The sequence below is a fragment of the Alligator mississippiensis genome, chromosome 1 (assembly GCF_030867095.1).
Source record: "Alligator mississippiensis isolate rAllMis1 chromosome 1, rAllMis1, whole genome shotgun sequence".
In the NCBI taxonomy this organism is placed as follows: Eukaryota; Metazoa; Chordata; order Crocodylia; family Alligatoridae; genus Alligator; species Alligator mississippiensis.
In genome coordinates this window covers 374,355,793-374,380,150 of record NC_081824.1, presented here as the reverse complement: position 1 = coordinate 374,380,150, position 24,358 = coordinate 374,355,793, and positions in this window count along the sequence as shown.

Genomic DNA, 24,358 nt, shown 5'->3' with positions numbered 1-24,358 from the left:
ATCAGTACTTAGGAGATAGCAATGACCTTATCCAAACTGCTAAATACATTTAACACTATAAAGAAGACTTAAATGGATGTAGCCATTTTTGATCAATTCTAAACATGAATTTGCACTTAGTTGATCAATGAAAAGGATGTTAATAATGGTAATTTTGGTTACTAGAATAAATAGTGAGTGGACTGGCTGCATTTTGCTGTCGAAAGGGAAAAAAGGTTTATTAAATGATTCACATACTTTCTGCTGCAGTGATTATTCTGTTAGTACAATGGTGATAGAAGGGGACTTACACATTTAAATATATAGCAAGTAGTAAGATTTTGCTCAAGTTAAAAGTTATGGACCTGTTTGTTATATAAATCAGACCAGGTAAGCACTAAGGGGCCTGATAGATACCAGGACATGGCGTGCACTAAAGGCACCCACTGAGGGGCTTAAATGTCTCTATACTAAAGCTAGGAACATGGGAAACAATCAGAAGGAACTTTCACTCCTGCTTGCAAGCAACAATTTTGACCTGGTTGGACTAACTGAAACTTGGTAGGACCCTACTCACAATTGGCTGGTAGGCTTTGAAGATTACAGGTTGTACAGATGAACTAGAGTGGGGGGAAAAGGGAGGGTGTTGCTCTCTATGTTAAGGAGAAATATACATCTTCTATAACAAGATGGGATCAGAGGATGGTCAAACTAAGATACTGTGGGTTAGGATGCAAGGGGGTCGGTGGGGGAAAGGACTTGGTAGTGGGGGTCTACTACAGACCACCAAACCAGGAGGATGAGTTAGACCTGGAATTCTCTATGCAGCTCTCAGAGGCCATATGGTCAAGAGATACAGTCATCATAGGTGATCTAAACTACCCTGACATCTGCTGACATCTGCTGGGAGGATCAGTCAGCCAGAACTAACCACTCATGTAGGTTCTTAACCTGCAACCCCATAGAGACAGGTGGGTGGCCGGCATGAGATCCGGCCCCGAGAGTTGCCCCCTGTCACAATAGCTTAGGCAAGGTGAAGGTGGCAAAATATTTTGGATAATATTCCTTATGATTTTAAATGGATTGGGATTTCACAACAAATTCAAAATGGTAAAATAGGGCCAGAAAACTCACTGTGCATATCTAAGTGATATAATCATGCCCATGTAACTGTAGGTTCTAGCACTTATGGTTTTGAATTCTATTTTGCCTTGCATGCATACCTGCTGGAAATGGAGGAAGATGAAGATGATCCTTTCATCTTTAGCACAATAGCTTAGTGGTTAGGGAACTTGTTCAGAAGTTAGGATATCTAGGTTCCAACCCCTCATTCCCACTCTGAGGAGGGTTAAGACTCTCCTCTTGGTTTTCAGAAAAGTGTTCTACTTACTAATCCATGGACCAGGTATTACAGGGCCCTCTCTTCATGATTCCCTTGAAACTGGTTCACTGGTCAGCTAAGGGAGGAAGCTAAGTGTGGTCAGAAGAAAGACAGCCAGAGGGTGTGTAGCTCATTGACATAGATGCTACCTTGGAAGGGTATGAATCCCACGTTATAGGTTTGATATTTGCTATCAATGGGTGCACAAAGTTTAGAAACCAGGTCTCCTGCTCCCAGAGAACATTCTCTAGCTTCTATGTTTTGGGTTAAAAGATGGAAGAAGCCTCTTAATCCCTGTTCATTGTGGTTTTTACTCAATTATAATTTTGTCTTTTGACTATCTTTGCACATTTGATGGTAATTCTGTTTCCCTGCACAGCTGCCTGGCTTTTGAGCATATTTAGTAGGCTAACATAGGCAATTCTGAATCACAAACTGTACACTAAGGGCCAGAAACTGTACTTATGTGGCTACATGTGCACCATTTAGGCACATAAAGTGAAGTAGAATTTAGCCTCAGGTGCCTACATGAGACTTCAAAGGACTTCAGATGGTTTAAGTCATGCAACATGATCCAGATCACAGATCACCCTGCTTCTGGGCAATGACAAAAAAAAAAAAAAAAAAAAAAAAAAAAGATGCTATCATATTCCAAATCCAAAATGCAATCCTTGCCAAGATCCTTGAAAAAAACATTAATACCAAAGATATATGCTTCCTTCTTGTGGCGTTGTGTTTATTTATTTATTTTGTGATTCAGGCCTAAAGGATAGTTACAAGGGTAGATTCATTAATGGATTTGCAGGAACTTGAGTGAGATGGCATAAAGCTGCACTTGGGTACCTAAAGGACTTGTTACATGTTACACTTAGGCTTCTAAAAGTGGCAATTAGTGTTAATGTTAGCTTGAGTTTAGTGGTCATATGATCACACAAGCAGGGCCCTTGAGGACTGAAAGGTAAGAATACCCCCTCCCATCCTCTCCCATTCTAGACTCCCCTCTCTGCCCCTAACCCCTTGAGGCTCCCTCTGTTCCCTTCCCAGTCCCAGGGCATCCTCTCTAAACCTCAGGATTCCCCCTGCCCCTTGGGGTTCCCTCCTGCCTCCATGTCCCTGGGGCTTTACCTGCCCCACCTCTAAAGCTCTCCCTCTGCTCCCCCAGTTGTCATCGATCACCCACATGCCCTGTGTCCCCCAGCTTACTTGCAGCTGCTGGTGCTATCCCAGGGGAGCAGGCATGAAAGGGAAACCTGCCTACCCAGCTGCTGCCACTACCACCACCAGGCTGCAACTGCTCTCCAGGCTGAGCCCAGCCCAGAGAGTGGCAGCAGTTGCAGTGGCAACCAGGAAGATGGGACATTTGGGGGACTGAGTGGAGATCTGCTGGGGTGTAGGAGGGAAGCAGGCTGATCTTAGTTAGTAGGGGTGGGGGAGGGAATAAATCCAATACAGGCTGATGAAGGATGACAGAAGGGTGACAGTGGGCCTGGTATAGATTGGCATGGGAGGCGGTGGGTGGAGGATGGTGGCTCAACTGGGGGGAAAGGGAGGTGCAGCAGGCATGATCAGGGCCAGCAGCAGAGAGGGGGAGAGGGTGGGATGTTACACTAACATGTAGCCTAGACTGGCCACATATTAGTGGAACAAGTGCTAAGTAACACAGATGATAGATAAATCTAGCCTGAAGTGGAATAACTTTAAGATGCCTAATGGGTGCTTAATGCATGGGCATTCCTAGGGTTGAGTTCTGTGAGCTACCTAAAATTAATGTGAAATAAAGCCCTTAGTCCACTTAGGCTTCCTAAGTCACATATTTAACTTAACACTTACTAAGTGCAGTTAAAACATTAGCAAATGAATTTTCAAGCAGCTTAATAAATGCTAAGTGTCTTTATGTCATTAAAAAGTTGCCCCCTTTCAGGCAAGGGTTATCATAAGATCATGTCAGGTATTATGTCCCTTAAAATGTACTAACTTTAATACATCACCTTTAATGTAATGTAATACAGCTATGGGACCTTAACCTGTTCAGCCTTCACAAGAGAAGACTATGAGGGGACCTGTGACTGTCTATAAACTCCCTAGGGGGAACCAGCAGGGTTTGGGAGAGACCTTGTTCCCCCTAGCGCCCCTCCAGGGTACAAGGAATAACGGCCACAAGTTGTTAAAGAGTAGGTTTAGACTAGACATCCGAAGGTACTACTTCACAGTCAGGGCGGCTAGGATCTGGAACCAACTTCCAAGGGAAGTGGTGATGGTTCCTACCATGGGGGTCTTTAAGAGGAAACTTGACGTCTACCTGGCTGGGGTCATTTGAGCCCAGTTTTCTCTTCTGCCCAGAGCAGGGGGTCAGACCTAATGATCTACAAGGTCCCTTCTGACCCTACTTATATGAATCTATGAATCTATAATACATGCAATGGTTCCAAAGATTTGCAACCATTGCAGGTGAACGTTTGAGTGCACTTTTAGATGCTCCAAGCAGGAAGTGGATTCTGGCCCTAAGTGTTGAGAAAACATATCTAACTCAGACTAACAATTTGAATAGTACAAATTCAACTGTATTCTCTCAAACTTGAAAATATGGCCAGTGTTTCCAGTTTTTACATAAGAAGCTAGAAGGAATGACTGTAGTCCACTAATGAAAGCAGTTTTATACAACAGTCTCTTGTTGTCAATGTTATTTCTGTTTTGTTTTGTTTTTAAACAATGACACTGTAATGTAAAATGCACAAACAGTTCTGGCTGTTGGCTGACATGGCACAGCTTTAATGGGATGGGTGAAGACTATTTCATGGCTTAATGGATAAAGCCCACTTTGGTGAATAAGTGATATGGGTTTGAATTCCCTTTGCCTGTGGAGAATTCTGGTTCCATTTCCTGGATGAATGCTCTAATTTGGCTATTATATATGGAACAGCTACAAAGCTCACCTGGCTGCAAGCTGAGTGAGTGAGCTCTGCTTAAGAAGTCTGCAAGAAAAGGGCTGCAAAATGCTTGCAGAGGGTGCAATAGGTTTACCAGACAGGAGGGTATGTTGTACACAGTGCATGCTTTTTATTGGAGTGTTTGAATTGTGACCAGAGCCCCCATTGCAAACTGAGGGCTCTGATTGGCTGCTACTGAGCCATAAACAACTGAGGGAGGGAAAAAGTGTGGGTAAGTTGGGGAGGAGCCAACTCCAGTCCTGGAGAGAGGGGCAGAGACTCAACCACCAGCCAGGGGAGATTGAGCTGAAATTTGCCCAGCGAGCAGGCATCAGGATGGAAAAGAGCCTGTGTCATCCCCTGAGAAGCTGATTCCCCACTGAGTTTAGAGATGTGCAACCAGGGACATAGGTGCCAGGGAAAGAGTGGAGAGGGGTTAATAAGCAGAGCCAGCAGGCTTGCTAGAGCTGAGAGAAGCTTCAAGGTCAGAGGCCTGCAGAGGGATGCCCCTTTCTGAGCTGGGAGGCTCCAGCTACAGAATCAAGACTTTCAGAGGGAGGCCCCTGTCTGCAGATGGATGTCCTGGGAAGGGGAGACAGCCCCAAGAGGGAGTGGGCTGAGACAACATAAACCAGCATGGGTTTGTGAAGGTAAATCACTAGTGTCTGCAGCAGCTGTTCAGAGCTCATTTCACTGTATTACCAGGAAAGATTAAAGGGGTCCATTTTCCCCGGAGCAGCAGAAGCCTTGCTTCCGCCACCTAGTGGTGGATCCTAGTTATAGCTGCGTTGCCATTTATTGTTATGGGAAGTGGATTGTGACCAGAAGGAAATCAATTGGGTTATGGCAGAGCCCGGGACGTTGGGGGAAGGGGACTATTTTAAAGGGGTATAACAAGGTGAATTTAGTTATTTAGGTAGTTTAACACAAGTGGGACCACCCAGTGTGCTGGAATTATTAATCTGATATTGTATTTGTAAATTTATTCTAGATTGTTAGCTTTATTAACAATTGGTATTATATTTCTTTATTTTTTTCCTGTGTATAAATTAGTTGCATATAATAAAGAATAATATGTTCATTGGGTTCAGAGCTGATTCCTGGGCAGTGAGGGTGAGGGACATATCTCTCCACTGGACCACTCAGTTAGTAGTCTGTGTTTGGGTCTCCCAGGGCTACTGGCACCCCAAGGACCCAAAATCCAGCACATCACTTAGCCTTAGCATACAGGCTCAGGTTACATGTAAAAGATGGTGATACAATCAACCTTATTTAGCCAGAGATACATCTAATGAGCTGCTGAGTGAGAGTACAAATGCAAACCTCTCTCTGGTATTTCCTGTTGGATAGCTCTAAATGTCTCTCTTCTCATCACTTACTTTCTCAATTGTTATTTCTCTCTTTCACCCCTGTCTATTTAGATCTATGGCCTGGGAAAGGGCAACTATTCTTTAGGAGTGATGAAGCTGAAATGTAGGAACCTACTGGACAGTCTGAATCTGGTCCTTCAGTTTTATCTTGTAATGGCCTCAGTGAAGCATTGTATCAGAAGGACTGTTTCAGAAGCGCTGAGATGTGCCAATATACCCTGAACTGAATGATATATTTCAGCCAAGCTAACCTTTTTATTTCCTGCTTTATTTAGGGGGGATGATATATGTGGAAATTGAGATTCTTTTTCCTTTTTTTTCCAAATTAACTATAACTTCCTTCAAAAACTAAATCAATACTTTCAATCTAAAACTTTAACTTGCTAGAATGTAACATGCAAAAATTAGTTAAATTAATAATAGTGAACTCTTTTCTTTGATGGGAAAAGATCATTCATAAAATATAAGTAATAATTTGTGAGACGGTTATTCTGTACCCATTAGATACATTTCAAACTGACAGACATATGTACAATAACAAACCACAAGGATTTATTAGATATTTTAATTTCTGTAGTAGTCTGTGTCCTTTGCAACAAGTTCAAATGTTCTGAAACAGCTAATACATGTCAAGATAACTGAGAATGATGACTCAGTTTCTATGGGAAACCTGAAGAAAACAGATTTTTTTTTTTTTATTTGTAAGATACTACCTTTTTTTCTAGCACCATGAAATAAATGTTCTACATCTGGAATGCTTTATGGGAGCACAAACTTACACACTGAAACTTTAAATAGCTAATTTGATGTAGTTTGCTTATTTGTTCTCCTTATTTAATGAATAATGCCAGTCCTAAGCATATCAACTAGGCATGAATTAATGCATGAACTAATACAATGCCAGCTGTCTGGACATACGTAAATGCAGAAGTGGCTACTGAAACTATTTGGACAATCTGTCATCATTTAGGATTAACATTCCTAAAGGAGTTTCTCTTTTCTTTTGTCCCCTATACTCCTATTCTTCTTCTTTCACCCATTGAATTCAGCTAAAGAAAAATAAGGGTCTCCATTTTCAAGCAGCTGCATGTATTTCAGCATGAATAGGGAGCTTATTATAAAAAAGTGCATATACCCTTGCAAAGAGATGGAATTGTGTAAAATATTCAGCGTAACTTGAATGTATATTAGAGATGTATATTACAGATTTGAAAATCAAAATATATGCAAAAACAATAACAAAATGCTACTAGTATGCTAGCCAAAAATCAACTGAATCATGCCATCATATGTCATTTGAGGTTTTGCTTTGTTTTGACTCCACACTGAATAAGGGCAACCAGCACAGTACAGACAACCTGAGCTACCTCTGAATGCATCCCCATTAGTGGGAATGTGAATTTCCCTCCAAATAATTAGCAGAGGCACATATGTGTTGTCCCCGGGCACACCCCTGCACATGTGTTCTGGAATGTGACAAATTGACCTGGGTGGAGTAGGGGAGGCTTCAGGTAGCACCTGGGCTGGCCCCAGCAGCCTTATCTGGGGTCCTGGGGCCCCCTGGGGCTGCAGCACTGGCAATCCATGCATGCAGACCCTGACCGGTAGCCAGAGTGTAGCTCTGGCCAGCCAGATCCCAGTTTTCATCTGGCATATGCTACAGTCATGTATGTCATGCCACTTGTTTTTTTTTGGCATGTTGTTTTTTTGACACTGGGATGTTCCACTGTCAGAAAAAACTGCCGTGCTACAAATTAGCAGTACAGTGAAAGCATGTGCATGCCGCACATGCAGTTTGTGGCACTGCAGATGGGTTTGCGGTGCTGTAAACCACATGTGCACACTCATGGGGATGTGCTGTGTATGTAGAGTCTTAGCTGTAGAACTGGAAGCAAAATAGCTGGATTAGTGTGATGCTATGTCTAGGCTAACAGGCCCTGCTTCTCAGCAGGGTTAAATAACTTGAGTCAGTGCCAACCTAACTTCTCCAGAGTTAGATTCATATATTTCATAGATTTCATAGACATTAGGGCTGGAAGGGACCTCGGAAGATCATCGAGTCCAGCCCCCCGCCCAAAGGGCAGGACGTCAGCTGGGGTCATAGGATCCCAGCAAGATAAGCATCCAGTTTCATCTTGAAGGTATTCAATGAAGGCGCTTGAACAACCTCCGGCGGCAGGCTGTTCCAGACCTTGGGGGCTCGGACAGTAAAGAAATTCTTCCTTATGTCCAGCCTGAAACGATCTTGTAGCAGTTTGTGACCATTCGTCCTCGTCATCCCTTGGGGCGCTCTGGTGAACAAACGTTCCCCTAGATACTGGTGGTCACCCCTGATAAACTTGTAGGTGGCCATCAGATCACCCCTGAGCCTGCGCTTTTCCAGGCTAAAGAGCCCCAGGGCTCTCAGCCTGTCATCGTAGGGTCTGCTTCCCTGACCTCTGATCATGCGCGTGGCTCTTCTCTGGACTCTATCAAGCTTCTCCACATCCTTTTTGAATTGTGGAGCCCAAAACTGGACGCAGTACTCCAGCTGTGGCCTCACTAAGGCCGAGTACAGGGGGAGAATGACGTCCCGGGATTTGCTTGAGAAGCATCTATGGATGCAAGCCAGCGTTTTGGTCGCTTTACTAGCCACAGCATCGCATTGCAGGCTCATGTTCATCTTGTGGTCAATGATGACCCTCAAGTCTCTTTCTTCCATAGTGCTAACCAACATAGCACTGCCGAGCCTATAAGGATGCTGCGGGTTTTTTTTCCCAAGGTGGAGAACATTGCATTTATCGGCGTTGAACACCATCAGATTCTCATCCGCCCACTTGCTGAGCCTGTCCAGGTCAGCCTGGATCATCCGCCTGTCTTCTGGTGTGGATGCTTTGCTCCAAAGTTTGGTGTCATCGGCGAACTTGGCCAGTCTGTTTCTGACTCCAGTGTCCACATCATTAATGAAGATGTTGAACAGTATGGGTCCAAGGACAGAGCCCTGGGGGACCCCACTGGTCACAGGACACCACGATGAGTGACTTCCATCAATTACTACCCTCTGGGTCCGACCCCGGAGCCAATTTTCCAGCCAGTGGATCGTGGGGGACCCAAGGCGACAATTGGCCAGTTTCTCCAAGAGACGATCATGGGACACCAGATCGAAGGCTTTTTTGAAGTCAAGATATATGACATCAATCTCATCTCCCTTGTCCAGGTGATAGGTCACCTGGTCGTAGAAGGAAATGAGATTGGTCAAGCAAGACGTACCCGCAACAAACCCGTGCTGGCTATCCCTTAAGATGTTGGCGTCGGCCAGTCCATTAAGGATGGCCTCCTTAATAAACTTTTCTAAGATCTTCCCCGGGATAGAAGTCAGGCTGATGGGCCTATAGTTAGCCAGATCCACTTTCCTCCCTTTCTTGAAGATAGGCACCACGTTGGCCTTCTTCCAGTCTTCGGGCACTACACCAGAGCGCCAAGAGTTTTCAAAGATCCGTGCTAGAGGCTGGGCTATGATGCTCGCCAGCTCCTTGAGTACCCTGGGGTGAAGATTGTCAGGGCCGGCTGACTTGAAGGTATCCAGCTTCTCAAGATGTTCCTTCACAAAGTCAGCATTAATGGAGGGCAGGGGATCACCCTCACCGGGACTTCCCGGTCCTGTAGCGGGCACGGGTGTCCCATGGGGCTGATGAAAGACCGACGCAAAGTACCTATTTAATAGGTTGGCTTTTTCCTGGGCGTCAGTTGTCAGTTGCCCCATCTGGTTCAGCAGGGGTCCAACGTTGCCCCTGCTTTTCCTCCGGCTCCCCACATATCTGAAAAAGGACTTTTTATTGTCCTTGATGCTCAAAGCTAGCTGGAGTTCAGTTGCAGCCTTGGCTTTCCTGGTCTGCTCCCTACAGGACCGGACCAGTGCAGAATAATCCTCCTTGGAGGTGACTCCCATCCTCCATCCTTTGTAGGCCTTTCTTTTTAGCCTCAGGAGGTCTGCCAGGTCCCTGGAGAGCCAGGGGGGCTGCTGTCCCCTCTTGCTGCCTTTCCTCCGAGATGGAATAGACTTAGTTTGTGCATTGAGGATCGCTCCCTTGAGGAGCAACCACTCTTCTTGAACTCCCCTCTCCCTGCAGTCACAGTCCCTTAGGGCCTCACTGACAAGCCTCCTGAGCTTGTCAAAGTCGGCTTTCCTGAAGTCAAGGACTTGCGTGTTGCTGACTAACTTGCCAGCTTTTCGGCGGATGGTGAAGGTGATCAGCTCGTGGTCGCTGTCACCCAGCTTCCCATCGATCACTAGGTCGCCGACTAGGTCCTCCCCAGTAGCCAGCACCAGGTCGAGCAGCACTTTGCCTCTCATTGGCCCATAGACTTCTTGAGTCAGGTAGAGGTCATCCACGCATGAGAGGAAGCTCTGCAACCGCTCAGATTTTGCTGAGCGATCCTCCCACGAGATGTCTGGGTAATTGAAGTCACCCATGACAACCATGGTCCTGGAGCAAGCTGCCTCAGCCAGTTCCTGGGCCAACTCCTGGTCTAGCTCAGGACTTTGGGTGGGAGGTCTGTAATAGACTCCCACCATTGTGTCCCCTGTGCCGTGTTCCCCACGGATTTTAACCCAGAGGGTCTCCAGCCGTCCACCCTGGTCACCAATATCGGCTTGCAGGGACGCGTAGCTTTCCTTAACATAGAGAGCTACACCCCCGCCCCTTTTCTCTACACAATCCCTCCTGTACAGGGTATAGCCATCTATCCCTGTGGTCCAGTCATGGGTGGAGTCCCACCAGGTCTCCGTGATCCCTATGACATCGTAATTGTTTGCACTGAGCAGGAGGATGAGCTCCTCCTGCTTATTCCCCAAACTCCTGGCATTTGTGTACAGGCAGGCAAGTGCCCCCTGGGGGGCTCCTTCCTTGCCCACAGATTTTACCAGGACTGGGGTGGGGTGGGCTCCCTTGAGTGCCGTGGTCCGCTGGCTTTGCAAGGATTGTTCAGCGGGCCAGCAGTGGCGGTAGTCCCCCCGTCCCCCAGCGGGCTTAGTTTAAAGCCCGGTGGAGCAGGTCAGCCAGTCTGGCTGAGAAGAGCCTCCTCCCTAGGGGAGAGAGGTGGAGACCATCTCTTCCCAGCAGCTCGCTGCCTCTCTCGCCAAAGAGCGGGCTGTGGTCATGAAAGCCAAAGCCTTCCTGACGACACCAGTGCCGCAGTCTTTGGTTGACCACATAGATCCTCCTGTCCCTTCTCAGCCCATAGCCTGAGACTGGGAGGATCGACGAGAACACCACCTGTGCCCCCAGACCCTTAAGCCCCGCTCCCAAATCCCTGTAGCGCCTCATGACCTGGCTGGGAGTGCTCCGAGCCGTGTCATTGGTGCCCACATGAATAAGGAGCATGGGATAGTGGTCTGTGGGTTTGAGGAGCTTGGGGATCCTCTCTGCAATGTCCCGGATGTGGGCCCCTGGGAAGCAGCAGACTTGCCGGGCTAAGGGGTCAGGGTGGCAGATTGGCCCCTCCGTCCCCCTCAGGAGGGAGTCTCCCACAACAAACACCTTACGTTTTGTCTTGGGGAGAGCAGGGGTGGGAGCTGCACTTGGGCCCATGTTGCCTGTGGGGGCCGGCAACTCAGCAGGCTCTGCTGGGGCAGCAAGAGGTGCATACCTGATGCTCCAGAGAAAGCACATATGGAGCTACCTTAGGGTATCTCTGAACAGCACTACCTTGCACAGCACTGGCTTTAAGCATAGATGCAGGAACATCTTCCTGTCACTGGCATGCTGCTGAAGCCACCTGGTCCACATTGGACCACAGCTGGATTGTTCTAACTTGTGGCTTCTAAAAGGATGCCACCCCTAGCATAGAGCATTTATTTCTACCAGGATGCCATGGCACCCTGGGGTACTATAAAATCCTTTTAAGGGTGCCACAAAGTGATGCTCAATATTAGCATTGGTTTTTGTTGTTTTTTTCCAACTGTTGGGATGCTGGGTTGGGGGTGGGGGGGGCAGGGACTGGGGACCTCAGGGGGATGGGGCGGATGGGGTCAGGCAGGGCAGGTATTGGGGAGGTCTGGGGGACAGGCAGGGGGTGGGGCTGGGCAGAGCAGGGATTGCAGGGGCTTGGGGGCAGGCAGGGGTTGCAGCTAGGCACAACAGGGATCTGGGGAGTCTGGGCAATCTTGGAGGGGGATGAGGATGGGCAGAGCAGGGCTTGGGAGGCAGGTGGGGGCTGGGGCCAGGCAAGGCATGGCTGGGGGGGGGCTGGGGGAGGGGGGGGCAGTGGGGGTCCCCCCCATAGTCCTTTCCCCACTCCTCCAGCCCCCACAAGCCCTTACTTACCGGCACTGGAGCCCTGGTGCTGAAGTAGCTGCCTGCCTTTCATGGGTAGGCCATGTGCTTCAGCACCCGGGTGAAGGGCAACCACAGTGATACTCTGGCAGCCAGAGCATCTCTGTGGAGGACCCAGCCCCTAGTTGCCTCAGGGCACAGTCCCAGACCATGCCCTGCCCTGCTTTTTTTAACTCTGTTTTTTTAGATCCCTGGACCCCTGGATATCAGTTTGCAGTGCAGGGAACATTTTTTTCGTTCCTGCATGTGCCTCTTCCCTGGCTCAAAGGGGTTTGAGATGGGGCAAGAGGCACATGCACACTCATCTGGATGTTCCCCAGAAGTGCAACCCACCTGGATCTGCAGAAATGATGACTGAGTAAATCTGTATTTACTCAATGGGATCTGTAAATAGAGCCTATTAAATGTACACAATTCCAAGATCCTTTTTGTACATAAATGAATAATATTAACACTAGAGATGGGCAAGCTTTTGAGTGATTTCTAATATGACAAAAATTAGGTGTCAAGGGATTGAAACTAATTTAGAACTGAATACTTTGGGGCTAAATGGTGTCCGCCAAAAAAAGTGGTAGAATTTTATTGACATCGTCAAAACAAAACTTATTTAAATTTTTAATTTAATGTTTCCATATAAAGATTGCCCTTAATTTTAAAGAAAATCTTAAATATGTTTACCTAATCTTAAATTAAATGCTATTTTTAAATTTCATTTCAAACTAAATATTCATTGTGACCCAAAGTGACTTTCTTTAGTCCAACCTGAATGGATTTTTACTCAGACTTTTGATTCACACATAATTCACCAATATTTAATTAATATTTCAGATATGTACCAAACTTATTCTGTTAAAAAAGTTCAAAGGAGATTTGTCTTTACCTAGTATTCAAATCAGATGCAAGAAACATACATACTTACATACATTGGAATAAAATTATATTTATTTATGTATTGGTATATCATATAGGAAAATATGTTTATCAAATACTTAGGGTTCCATCATCAAAGCAGATGTTTTGGCTTCACTACCCAAGCTAGAAGAAAGTTCCAGTACCTGATTTCAATGATAGTCACTTACTTTTTTTTTCTAATGTCCACTCTAAGGGCCTTGTTACACATCACACTTAGTAGGTTCTAATTTTAATTGTTGATAAAATTAGCACTTGCTTTAAGCAGTCACATATTACAAGTTAATACTCCCTGTAACATGCCCTGCTCTGACCTGCCCATAGAAGGCTGGCAAGCAGGAGCATGGTTAAGTGCCATGTTGGCTCTGTGCCTGCCCAGCTCACCTGCTCCCAGGAGCAGAGTAGATGGCTCAAGCTATAAGTCTCTGGGGGTTGGCGGGGTCCCATCAGGCCTGCCAACCCCTGCCTGCCCTGACAGGGTCTCTGCTGCCTCCCCCTCATTGTGCCAACTACCCCCCCCACCAGCCAAATCGAGCATACTGCTGCCTCCCCCCGCTTCCTCCAACCCCCAGAACTCCCTGCCCTTCTCCCCTACCCCTTGTGGCTCATCTCTACCACCTGTGTCCACCAGCTCATCTGTTCTTTTACTTTCCTGACATAACTTATTGATGCCTATATAAATAGCAATCTTATCTCACCTCAGACGTTGTTTTGTAAGGTTTTCAAATCTATTCTCCTAAAATTAGCTTTCAGTTCCCCTAATCATCCTGATAATCCTTCTCTGCTTTTACTTCATTTTCAGTATAAGTTTCTTGAATGTGGGTGACCAAGATCATCTCCAGTATTTCAAATAATGTCTCACCAAATCCTTGTACAATTGTCCTAATAAAGAATATCTCAACTGGGAATCTCTCTCCTGATATATACTGGGATCACTTGATTAAGAAAGATTTTTTTTTAAATAGATTTCCTCTTTAGAGTGGCAGTTTCACTTTTGCTAAATCTAAAATTAATATAACTGTTTAAAACATATTATAGCAAAAATGATATATCAGATTATTATACTGATGAAGTATTAAAAAAGAAGGGGGAAAAGGAACTAATGTTTATTGCTATAAATACTAAAAATGTGTGATTATGGGGGTGGGGGTGCACAAGCTATACTAGAATTAACAATAGTTCTTAATTGCCCCACTGGTGATGCTCTCTGCCTTCCCAGACAGCCAGATTTGCAACTGTTGGGCCCACTCAATTGAGGACATAAATGCATGCAACTTCATTGGCTTAAATTATTTTTGCGATTTTTATACTAGCAGTCAATTTATCCCACTGACTTAAATAGCAGGACGATAAAAATTAACATCAGGCAATAGTCCCTGATTCAGCACAACCCTTCAACATATGCTTAATTTGCACTGCTGGACAAGACTACTTTCCTGATGTGTTATTAGGTTAATAGCCTTTTAATTTATGTTGGGTATAGAAAGATTTATAATTATTACTTAAGAAAGAAAAAAAAATAATTATATTACTAAATACCAGGAGATTAAATTTCTAGCAGAATAATCTATATTTATTGTTGCACATACCTTTCTAATTCAAAGTATCATTTTAACCAGTTACATAAAATCATATTAGCGCTTTTATTTTAAAATCAAAGATGTTGAGGTCTACTTCAAACCTCCTTACTTTGTTTGAACTAGACTTATAAGGTTCTAGGTAACAGATATCATAAATCTTTAGATTTATGCCAGATACTCAAAATTCTGAATGTAAAACAAGACTAAACAAACAAACAAACAAACCCAAAAACAACTTTTTTTTTTTTTTTTTTTTTGGTAACACATAGTAACTGTGCTTGTGCTTTTCCCCCAAAATGAAATAACTCATACATTTCCAATTAGGAAAAAAGCAAACAAACACATTGTTACTGTGGCAACTGGCTCCTACTCACAGAACCTTTCCTGTAATGAAAGTTGTAAGGATAGCAATATCACTCCTTTGAGACTGAAAATACTTTGCTATGCACTTCAAAGTAGACAACAATTTCTCATTTTGAAAGACATAGTAAAAGAAAGCACAATATAGTCATATTATTTTATCCTGATCAAGCTATAAAAGTATATAGATTAGGGGTGGGTGAAATCCAGCCAGTGGTGGACTTCATTTCCCAGCAGCCCCTGCCTGTATCACTGAAGCCAGTTCCATGGAGACTCCAGCAGCAGCAAGGCTGTGATAGTGTGAGGCCAGACTTTCCATGGAGACAGGCCCCAGCAGCACTTACAAGGTATGTGGCTGAGTGGGCAGCTACTCTGTGGCCAGGATTTTGTGGCAGTGATAGTGTGGTCCAGAGCCAGAGGGGCATGCAGGCAGCAAATTGAGGCTCTTCCCTAGATTTGGACCATACTGTCATTGCTTCAAGATCCCAGCCCCAGCCCCAGCCTCAGCCTGAGAGCAGCTCCCCATCCACCGATGCACCCTGCAAGTGCTTCTGGGGCCAGTCTCCATGGAAACCTTGGCCCTGTGCTGTAATGGCCCCAGCACTGCTGGAGTCGCCATGGAAAATAGCCACAGTGATACAGGCAGGGCCTTCTGGGAAATGGAGTCCATCCACCAGCCAGAACCATCATTTTGCCCACCCCTGATCTAGATGCAAAGGAGGATATTTACATGGCAGACTAAAAAAAAAATTAATAGATTTCATAGACATTAGGGCTGGAAGGGATGTCATAAGATCATCAGGTCCAGCCCCCTGCCCCAGGGGCAGGAAGTCAGCAGGGGTAAAATGATCCCAGCAAGATAGGCATCCAAATGTTTTTTTAAAGTATCCAGAGTAGGTGCTTGGACCACCTCTGGTGGGAATCTATTCTGGGCCCTAGGGACTAAGATAGTAAAGAAGTTTTTCCTTATGTCCAGCTTAAAATGGTCTTCCAGGAGTTTGTGACCATTGGACCTTGTCTTCCCATGGGGTGCCCTGGTGAACAGATGTTCTCCCAGTTCCTGATGCACACCCCTTTATTTCCTTCAAAGACTGCCACCAAATCACCCCTGGTCCTATGCTTTTCCAGGCAGAAGAGTCCCATGTCTCTAAGCCTGTACTCGTAAGTCCTGCTCTCTTGTCCTCTAATCATGTACATGGCTCTCCTCTGGACTCTCTCAAGCTTCTCCACATCCTTTCTGAATTGCGGAACCCAGAACTGGACACAGTATTCCAGATGTGGCTTCAACAATGCCAAGTAGGGTGACCACACTTCCCAATAGCTTGCTGTCATCAATGAACTTAGCCAGTCTGCTTCTGACACCAGAGTCCAGATAGTTTGTAAACACATTCAAGAGTACAGGTCTGATAACAGAGACCTGGGGGACACCACTGGTCACCATGCACCATGTTGATTTGGTTCCATCAACTATCACTCTCTGGGTCCATCCACAGAACCAGGTCCCCAGCCACCAGATCATGACATTGTTGAGGCCACAATCCCCTAATTTTTTCATGAGGACATCATGGTACACCAGGTCAAAGGTTTTCTTGAAGTCCAAAATATTATATCCACCTCTTCTCCTTTGTCCAAGTGATGTATCATCTGGTCATAGAAGAAAATGAGAATGGTCAGACAAGACCTACCTGCAATAAAACCATGTTACCTTCCGTTAGCCTGTTGTTAATGATATCCTTGATGATTTTCTTCAAGATCTCTCCAGGTATTCAGGTCAAACTGATTGGCCTGTAGTTCCCTGGATCTTTCTTCCTCCCTGAAGATAGAAACCACATTGGCCCTCTTCCAACCATCAGACACCTTGTCTAAGCACCACAAGTTATTGAATATCCTCACGGTTGGCCATGCTATAATGTCAGCCAGTTCCTTTAGCACTCTTGGGTGCATTCTGTCCGGGACAGCTGATTTGTGAATATCCAGCTTCTCAAGGTGTTTCTTCACAAGACCAATGCCAATGATGGGCACATGTTTGCCCTTCCCCTGGTGAATCTGCATCCTGTCAGGCAGGGTGATCCCCTTGGGCTGATAGCAGACTGACATAAAATAGTCATTAAGGGGATTGGAATTTTCCTAGGTGTGAGTTATCAGATGCCCCATTTGGTTTAGTAAGGGTCTAGTGTTACCCTTGTTTTTTTCTGACTTCCCACATATCTGAAGAATTACTTTTTATTGCCCTTGATTTGTTTGGCCAGTCTGAGCTCAGTTTCAGCCTTGGCTTTCCTAGTTTGCACCCTACAGTTGCGGACCTGTGCTGAATACTCCTTCTTAGTGGTGTTTCCCCACTTCCAGTCTTTATAAGCGTTTTTTTTTTGTTTGTTTGTTTGTTTTGTTTGTTTTTTTAGGTGCAGGAGGTCCATGAATTCCCTATTGAGCCAGGGGAGCAGGATTGCCCGACCCTTTTACTACTTTTTCTGTGGACTGGAATGGGCTTCCCTTGTGCTTCAAGAATCACATCCTTGAGGAGCACCATTCATCATGGACTCCCCTCCCTGTCAGATTATGGCTTTTCAGGGCCTCAACAACTAGCCTCTTAAGCCTGTGGAAGTCGGCTTTCCTAAAGTTGAGGACGTTTGCATTGCTGACTGACTTGCCAGCTTTACGGTGAATAGAGAAAGTGATCAACTCGTGGTCACTGTCTCCCAGCTTCCATTCGATTCTCAGGTCACTCACTAGATGCCCCACTTTGGGCATTACCAGGTTTAGCAGTGCCTTGCTTCTTGTCGATCCATAGACTGCTTGTGAGAAATAGAGCTCATCAATACTTGTGAGGAAGTACTGTGACCAATCAGATTTGGCTAAGTCCTCTTCCCATGAGATATCAGAGTAGTTAAATTTGTCCGTGACAACCATGCACTGAGAGCGTGCAGTCTCAGCCAGTTCCCTAGTGAATTCCTGGCTGAGTTCTTGCTCTTGATTAGGTCTTAGGTCTTTAGTAGACTCCTACTGTTATATCCCCTTCACCACAGTCCCCACTGATTTAAACCTAGATGGTCTCAAGTCACCCTCCTTGGTTGCCAATCTTGGCCTATAGGGAAGTGTAATGCTCCTTCACATAGAAAGCTATACCCCTGCCCTTTCTTGCAACATGATCTCTCCTGTACATGGTATAGCCATCTATACCTGTGGTCCAGTCACAGGTGGAGTCCTACCAGGTCTCTGTTATCCCTATGAGGTCATATTGATATCTGTTTAGCAGGAGGGCCAGCTCCTCCTGTTTGTTGCCCAGGCTCCTAGAATTTTTGTATAGGCAAGTGAGCCTGCCACTGGAGGCCCTAGGCTTCCCTGTACTCCTAGTAACGTCATAGAATCATAGAAGATTACGGTTTGAAGGGATCTCAGAGGGTCACCTAATCCAACCCCCCTGCTCAAAGCAGGACCATATCCAAGTAGATCATCCCAGCCAGGGTGTTGTCTAGCTGGGTCTTAAAAACCTCCTAAGATGGAGATTCTACAACCTCTCTGGGTAGCCTGTCCAAGTGCCTTAATACCATCCTTGTGAAAGGTTTTTTTTTTGTTTGTTTGTTTTTTTCCTTAATATTGAACCTGAACTTCCCTTGTTGCAACTTAAAACCACTCTCTTTGTTTTTTCTTCTGTCACTGCTGAGAAGATTCTAGGTCCATTCTCTTTGAAACCACCTTTCAGTCAGTTGAAGATGCTATTAAATCCCCTCTAAGTCTTCTCTTCCTCAGACTAAATAAGCTTAACTCCCTCAGCCTTTTCTCATAAGTCATGTTCCCTGGCCCTCTAACTATTTTCATTGCTCTCCACTGGACTCTTTCCAATTTGTCTACATACTTTCTATAGTGGGGGACCTAGAACTAAACACAGTACTCCAGATGTGGCCTCATCAGGGCCAAATAGAGGTGAAGAATCACTTCCCTCAATCTGCAAGCAACACTCTTACTAATGTATCCCAGTATAACATGAGTCTTCTTGGCAACAGGGACAGACTGTTGGCTCACATTCAGCTGACTGTCCCCTGTAAGCCCCAGATCTTTTTCTGCAGAGCTGCTGCTTGATCTGTCAGTCCCTATCCTGTACTGGTGTATGATATTGTTTCATCCTAAATTCAGGACTTTGAACTTGTCCTTATTGAACCTCATGAGATTCCCTTTGGTCCAATCCTCAAGAGAAGGTTGAGAGGCGACTTTGTGGCTGCCTATAAGTTCATCATGGAGGCACCGAAGGGAATTGCTGATGGCTTTATTCACCAAGGCACCCCTGGGGGTTACAAGAAATAATGGCCATAAGATAGCAGAGAGCAGATTTAGACTGGACATTAGGAAGAACTTCTTCACAGTTAGAGTAGCCAAGGTCTGGAATGGGCTCCCAAGGGAGATGGTGCTCTCCCCTACCCTGGGGGTCTTCAAGAGGAGGTTAGATAGGCATCTAGCTGGGGTCATCTAAACCCAGCACTCTTTCCTGCCTATGCAGGGGGTCGGACTCGATGATCTATTGAGGTCCCTTCTGACCCTAACATCTATGAATCTATGAATCCTCCAATTTGTTGAACTTGTCCTGAATCTTAGCCCTGCCCTCCAGTGCATCTACTATTTGACATCTTGGTACCATCTGCAAAATGGAAAGCATGCACTCCATCCCATCTTCAAGATCAGTGTTGAAGATATTGAACAAAAATGTCCCTAGGGCCACCCCTGGGGCACTCCACTTAATACCTGTTGCCAGCTAGACATTGAGCCATTGATTAGTACCCTCTCAACCCAATGATCCAGCCAGGTTTTTATCCACCTCACAGTCCATTCATCAACCTGTAATTCCTTATCTTGTTTGCAAGCATGTAGTGGCAGACTATATCAAAAGTTTTACTAAAGTCAAGGTATATCATATCCATTGCTCTTCCTGCATCCACAGAGCCTGGTATCTCATCATTTAATTAGGAAAATTTTAATGAGCCATATCAGCCGATATTGATCTAACTGCTGATATGCAGCAGGGCAGCTGGGAGAACAGCATCCAGATGGTAAATCTGTTGTGAGGAAAGGGTCAAGGAGGAGGGAAGGGGTGTGGGGGGAGCAGACCGAGGCCCCCATGGTAAGGGAGGGAGTAGAACTGGGGCAAGGGCAGACATTGCACAGTTGGGGCAGAGCATAGGACAGCGCCACAAGCAGCTCATCTGGGAGGTGTTCAGGGTGGGGGGTGTCTACTGCTGCTACACACAACCCAGGAGGGCATGGGAGAGTGGGGGCCCAGATCTGTGCATGGGGCAAGGATGGGCTGGCACTGCAGGCTGAGGCCGGGGTGGTGCCAGGCTCTTTTCAGCAGGAGGGATGGGCCAGGCTGCACTCAGGGTAGGCAGTGGTGGTGCTAGAAGGGGAGTTATGGGGGAGGGAGGGCTACAGCCACCCAAAAATTAGCCATAGCCCCCACAACCCAACACCAAGCACAGGCCAGCCCCCTGCCAGGAAGAGTCCATCCCAAATCTGTAGCTCACCCTTGCCTGCATAGAGATCTGGGTGCACATGCCCCCCATGCCTTCCTGGGGTGTGTGTAGTGGCAGGAGCTGTCCCGCTCACACCTCCCAGATGATCCGTTTGCAGCTCCATCCTGTGCCCTACCTCAACTGTGCAGCTCCTACCCCTGCCCCAGCCCCAACCCCACTCCTTCCCTCACCAAAGAGGGGGCCTCGATCTGCCCCCTGACATACACCCAACAGATTTACCAGCCAGACCTGGCTGCTCCACACTGGTGGGCTGTACTCCTGGCCACCTGTGTGCTGTGCTGTGGCTGTGCTCATATATAGGGCATTTATTGGCCACATCAGCCAAAAAACCCAATTGCCAATACCGTCACTTTTCCTTATATTGGTACTGATCCGATATGGGGCCAATGTAGCTGTGCACTTCTAATTCTCAATAATACTACAATATGAAAATATTAAAAGAAGAAATACTGTACTTTACAAATTCTTTAACCTAACATTTTATAAAGGATCAAAAGTTCTCAGCACACCATAAAGACTATATATATTTATATATATATTAATTCTACAGTGAGTTGATACAGTTAGATTGTAAAACATGTAATAAAATAATACAAAAATCTAGAACTCTTGGTTCCAAAATGATACCTTCTATTAGACCACCTTAGAAATTGCAAAAAAAATTTTTTTTTTTCTGAAAGTTTTCAGGCTCATGCACTCTTCATCAGGCTCAGAGAAAATTCAAGATGGTAAAAAGTCCCCACATGTAGGAAATAAACTTCATTTTGCACATAGGAAGCAGAAGCTGGAAAACTGTCTCTTTGTGTCCATGAGAGTCTCTTTGTGAGCTTGCTCTTTGTTGTGTAGAGTGAGCAGGATTTCTTCACTGGTGCTGTCAGATGGCAGACAGGGAGGTGTAGAAATCTTTCTTTGTTGCTCAGCAATGAAGTTTATCATCCAAAATCATAAAATATTGAAACTTCACTAATAGTATCTCCTCAAATATTACTATTATAGTATGTTTTGTCTGCAGATAGTATCAGGAAGTAAAATATTATTAAAAGTTAGAATTAAATAACTAATTATTTAAAGACATTTATTTGATTGACAGTTGATACAGAATTTTTACGAAGGTTTAAATCTCATTACAAGCATGCATAAAATCCTTCAGCAGGGATAAGTTTTTGGTAGCAACAAATGTGAGTTCAAGATATAAGCCCACAAGGCCAAAATACTTTATATCTAGGAATGTAAAAGAGGGCTGACAGAGTATAAAAGTAATGTATGACATTACTTTTGTAACATATGGCATTTGTTCACAACATATAGAAAATAGAAATCGAATTAACCTGCAAAAGGTCAGACTTAATTTAATACAGACTTTTTTACAAGTGAATTAATGCATACATTTTACTTTGATTTTGTTTCTGCTATCTTTTGATTTTGAAGTCATTTAACTGAGGTTTGTTCACTGTTTCAGATGGATGAACATCAACTAATTCTTCAGCAAAGGCAATATCTTTTTTCTCTTTCACATTTGACTTCAGTCAAACTTTAATTTATTTCAAATATAGCAAATAAATTAACAAGGAGGGAGTGTCACAGTGCATTTTCTCCTTAGTTGCCAAGTTTTATGCTAGTCCAAAGCCAGTGACCACCCCTGCTCCTTGTGTAATTACTACTGGACACTATACCTGCTAATCATTTTCTTCATTTATCTTTGACATTCTTTGGCCATCTAAGGGGAAAGCCATTCTTCAGAGGGTCAGAGACAGCTAGACTCCAACACAATTGTTCTTATTTGGAGGACATAATAATTACTACATGTGATGTGTTCTATAAAATATTAGATGGATTTAATTAGGTTGGGGTGGGGATTTCCCACAGCTATTCCTCCCCCCAAAAAACAAACTATGGAATTTATGCACATGGTCTCGGAGGTAGGGAGGATAGCACTTAAATTAGAGCAGCTCTGAGAGCTGCTCTAATTAAAGCGCCCAGAGTGTCACATGTATCAGTGTTCCCACACTGAAAAATGGCAGCAGGGGCAATAAGCTTTAGTGAAAACACTCCTACAGCCATTGTTCAGTATGGGTACACTAATACATGTGATGCTGGAGTCAGCTTGAGCATGGAAATTAGCACACCCCAGAAGATTCAATTAATCAAGTCTGCTCCAATGCGCTGTAATTACAGCACATTGGAACAGCCTTGATGCATGGGTATAGGCACCCCATGTAACTAGAGATCAACTAACAGTATGCTATAATACAAGTTAAAAACATAACAGAACCAGAGAATTATCCTGAGGGTATTGCATTGTTTCTAATACCCCCTAAAAATTGAAAATTAACCCTTTCATTAGTGTATCCCTTTTATGTTTATTATATCCCTCATAAATTAGCTTGTATTTATTTTTCATGGCCATTCAGGACAATGCAGCTAATACATTACTGTGTGTTTATTGTTGATAGGCTGAAGGCAACTCCAAAGAATATTTACATTAATTCATAAAATATTTTTTTCACAAGTCTCTTTCTAGAAACTGTGTAAGGTGATGTATAACTGTCACCTAAAAATAATGACATTTTGCTTTTATTATTACAAACTTTTTACACTAGAAATTCTACATTAAAGTGAAGTATAGACAAAGAGCTAAATTCATCTCTATATGACAGTTCTTTGCATTGCACAAGTGATGCATGTGATAAGTCTTAGTTTAATTTAACTGGGGTTATAAGATTGTGTGATCTATAAAATGCAAATAGCCAGAGACAATTGGTGAATCTTTTCCTGAAGTTATTCATGTCACAATTAATGATCACACTATACTTATTATGCTTTCCTGTTATGTTGTTCTGTTCTCTTTTATTTATTGTTAGCCAACATTGTGTCCTTTAAAAATTAAAAATCATTATTTTTTTAAGATGCTGTAAAATTGTGACATATACTCTAACTGAATGATGAAACTTCAGATCTTTGTCATAAAATAAAACTAATTGATCATATTTTAACTAGAAAAAAAATCTTGACGCATTTAGGGTTGTGTTTGTTTTTTTTTTTTTTCATTTTCCAAAAAGGGCACAGATGGATTTGAAAAGAGGTACTTAATTTGCAACAATGCACATATATTATTTTTCTAGATACTCACAAACCATTTATAGCTACAAGGATACATTTAAATTAATAAAATACACTGCATTTCTAAGTTTTGATATTTTTTTCCATTGTAGGTACTGGCTTAAATTCTGATCCTATGGACCAGGGGTAGGCAACCCCCGGTACGGGTGCCAGAGTGTGGCATGCAAAGGAATTTTGCTTGGAACATGTAATGAGGATGGAGCCAGGTCTCCAGTGCCACAACAAGGATAGGGCCCCTTGTGGCTCTCTTGCCATTTGCCTCTGGCACACCAATATCTTACAAATCAAAATTGTGGGTGTTTTGGGCAATCTGCCCCAAAACATTGCCAAGCCTTGCTATAGACCAGTGATTCTCAACCAGGATGCCATACCACCCTGGGATGCCCTGAGATCCTTTTAAGTGTGACATGGGTAACATTCAGTATTAGCTATTGCTTGGTGTGCAAACACACAAGATAAACCCATTTCAAATAGAAATCCATGGTGTCCAAAACATTCTAACCTGCTGGGGTCTTTCTGAGTTTTGAGCAGAAAAAAATTGTCCTATTATTTTTCCATAGCCAACAACAGCAAAAAAAAAAAAGCAACAGCAACAAATGGAAGTTAAAAGCTGGCATTTAGAGGGACCCTTGAGTCTATAATGACTGACACCAGCTATAGACTGACTTGAATAAGCAACATCAAATAACCATGAGAGGTATATTAACTTCAAATACATATTAGTGTAAAACTGGAATAATACATTTGTGAGTCAAATCCAGTCTTACATATTCAGTATGATGTTCTCATTTCTAAGAAAATCTGAATTGACTTCATTTCATAATTGAATTTTGTATAACTATGTAACTTGAATGCAAGTTTTGGTGCATCATATTGCAACTCACTGGTCTGTGTTATAC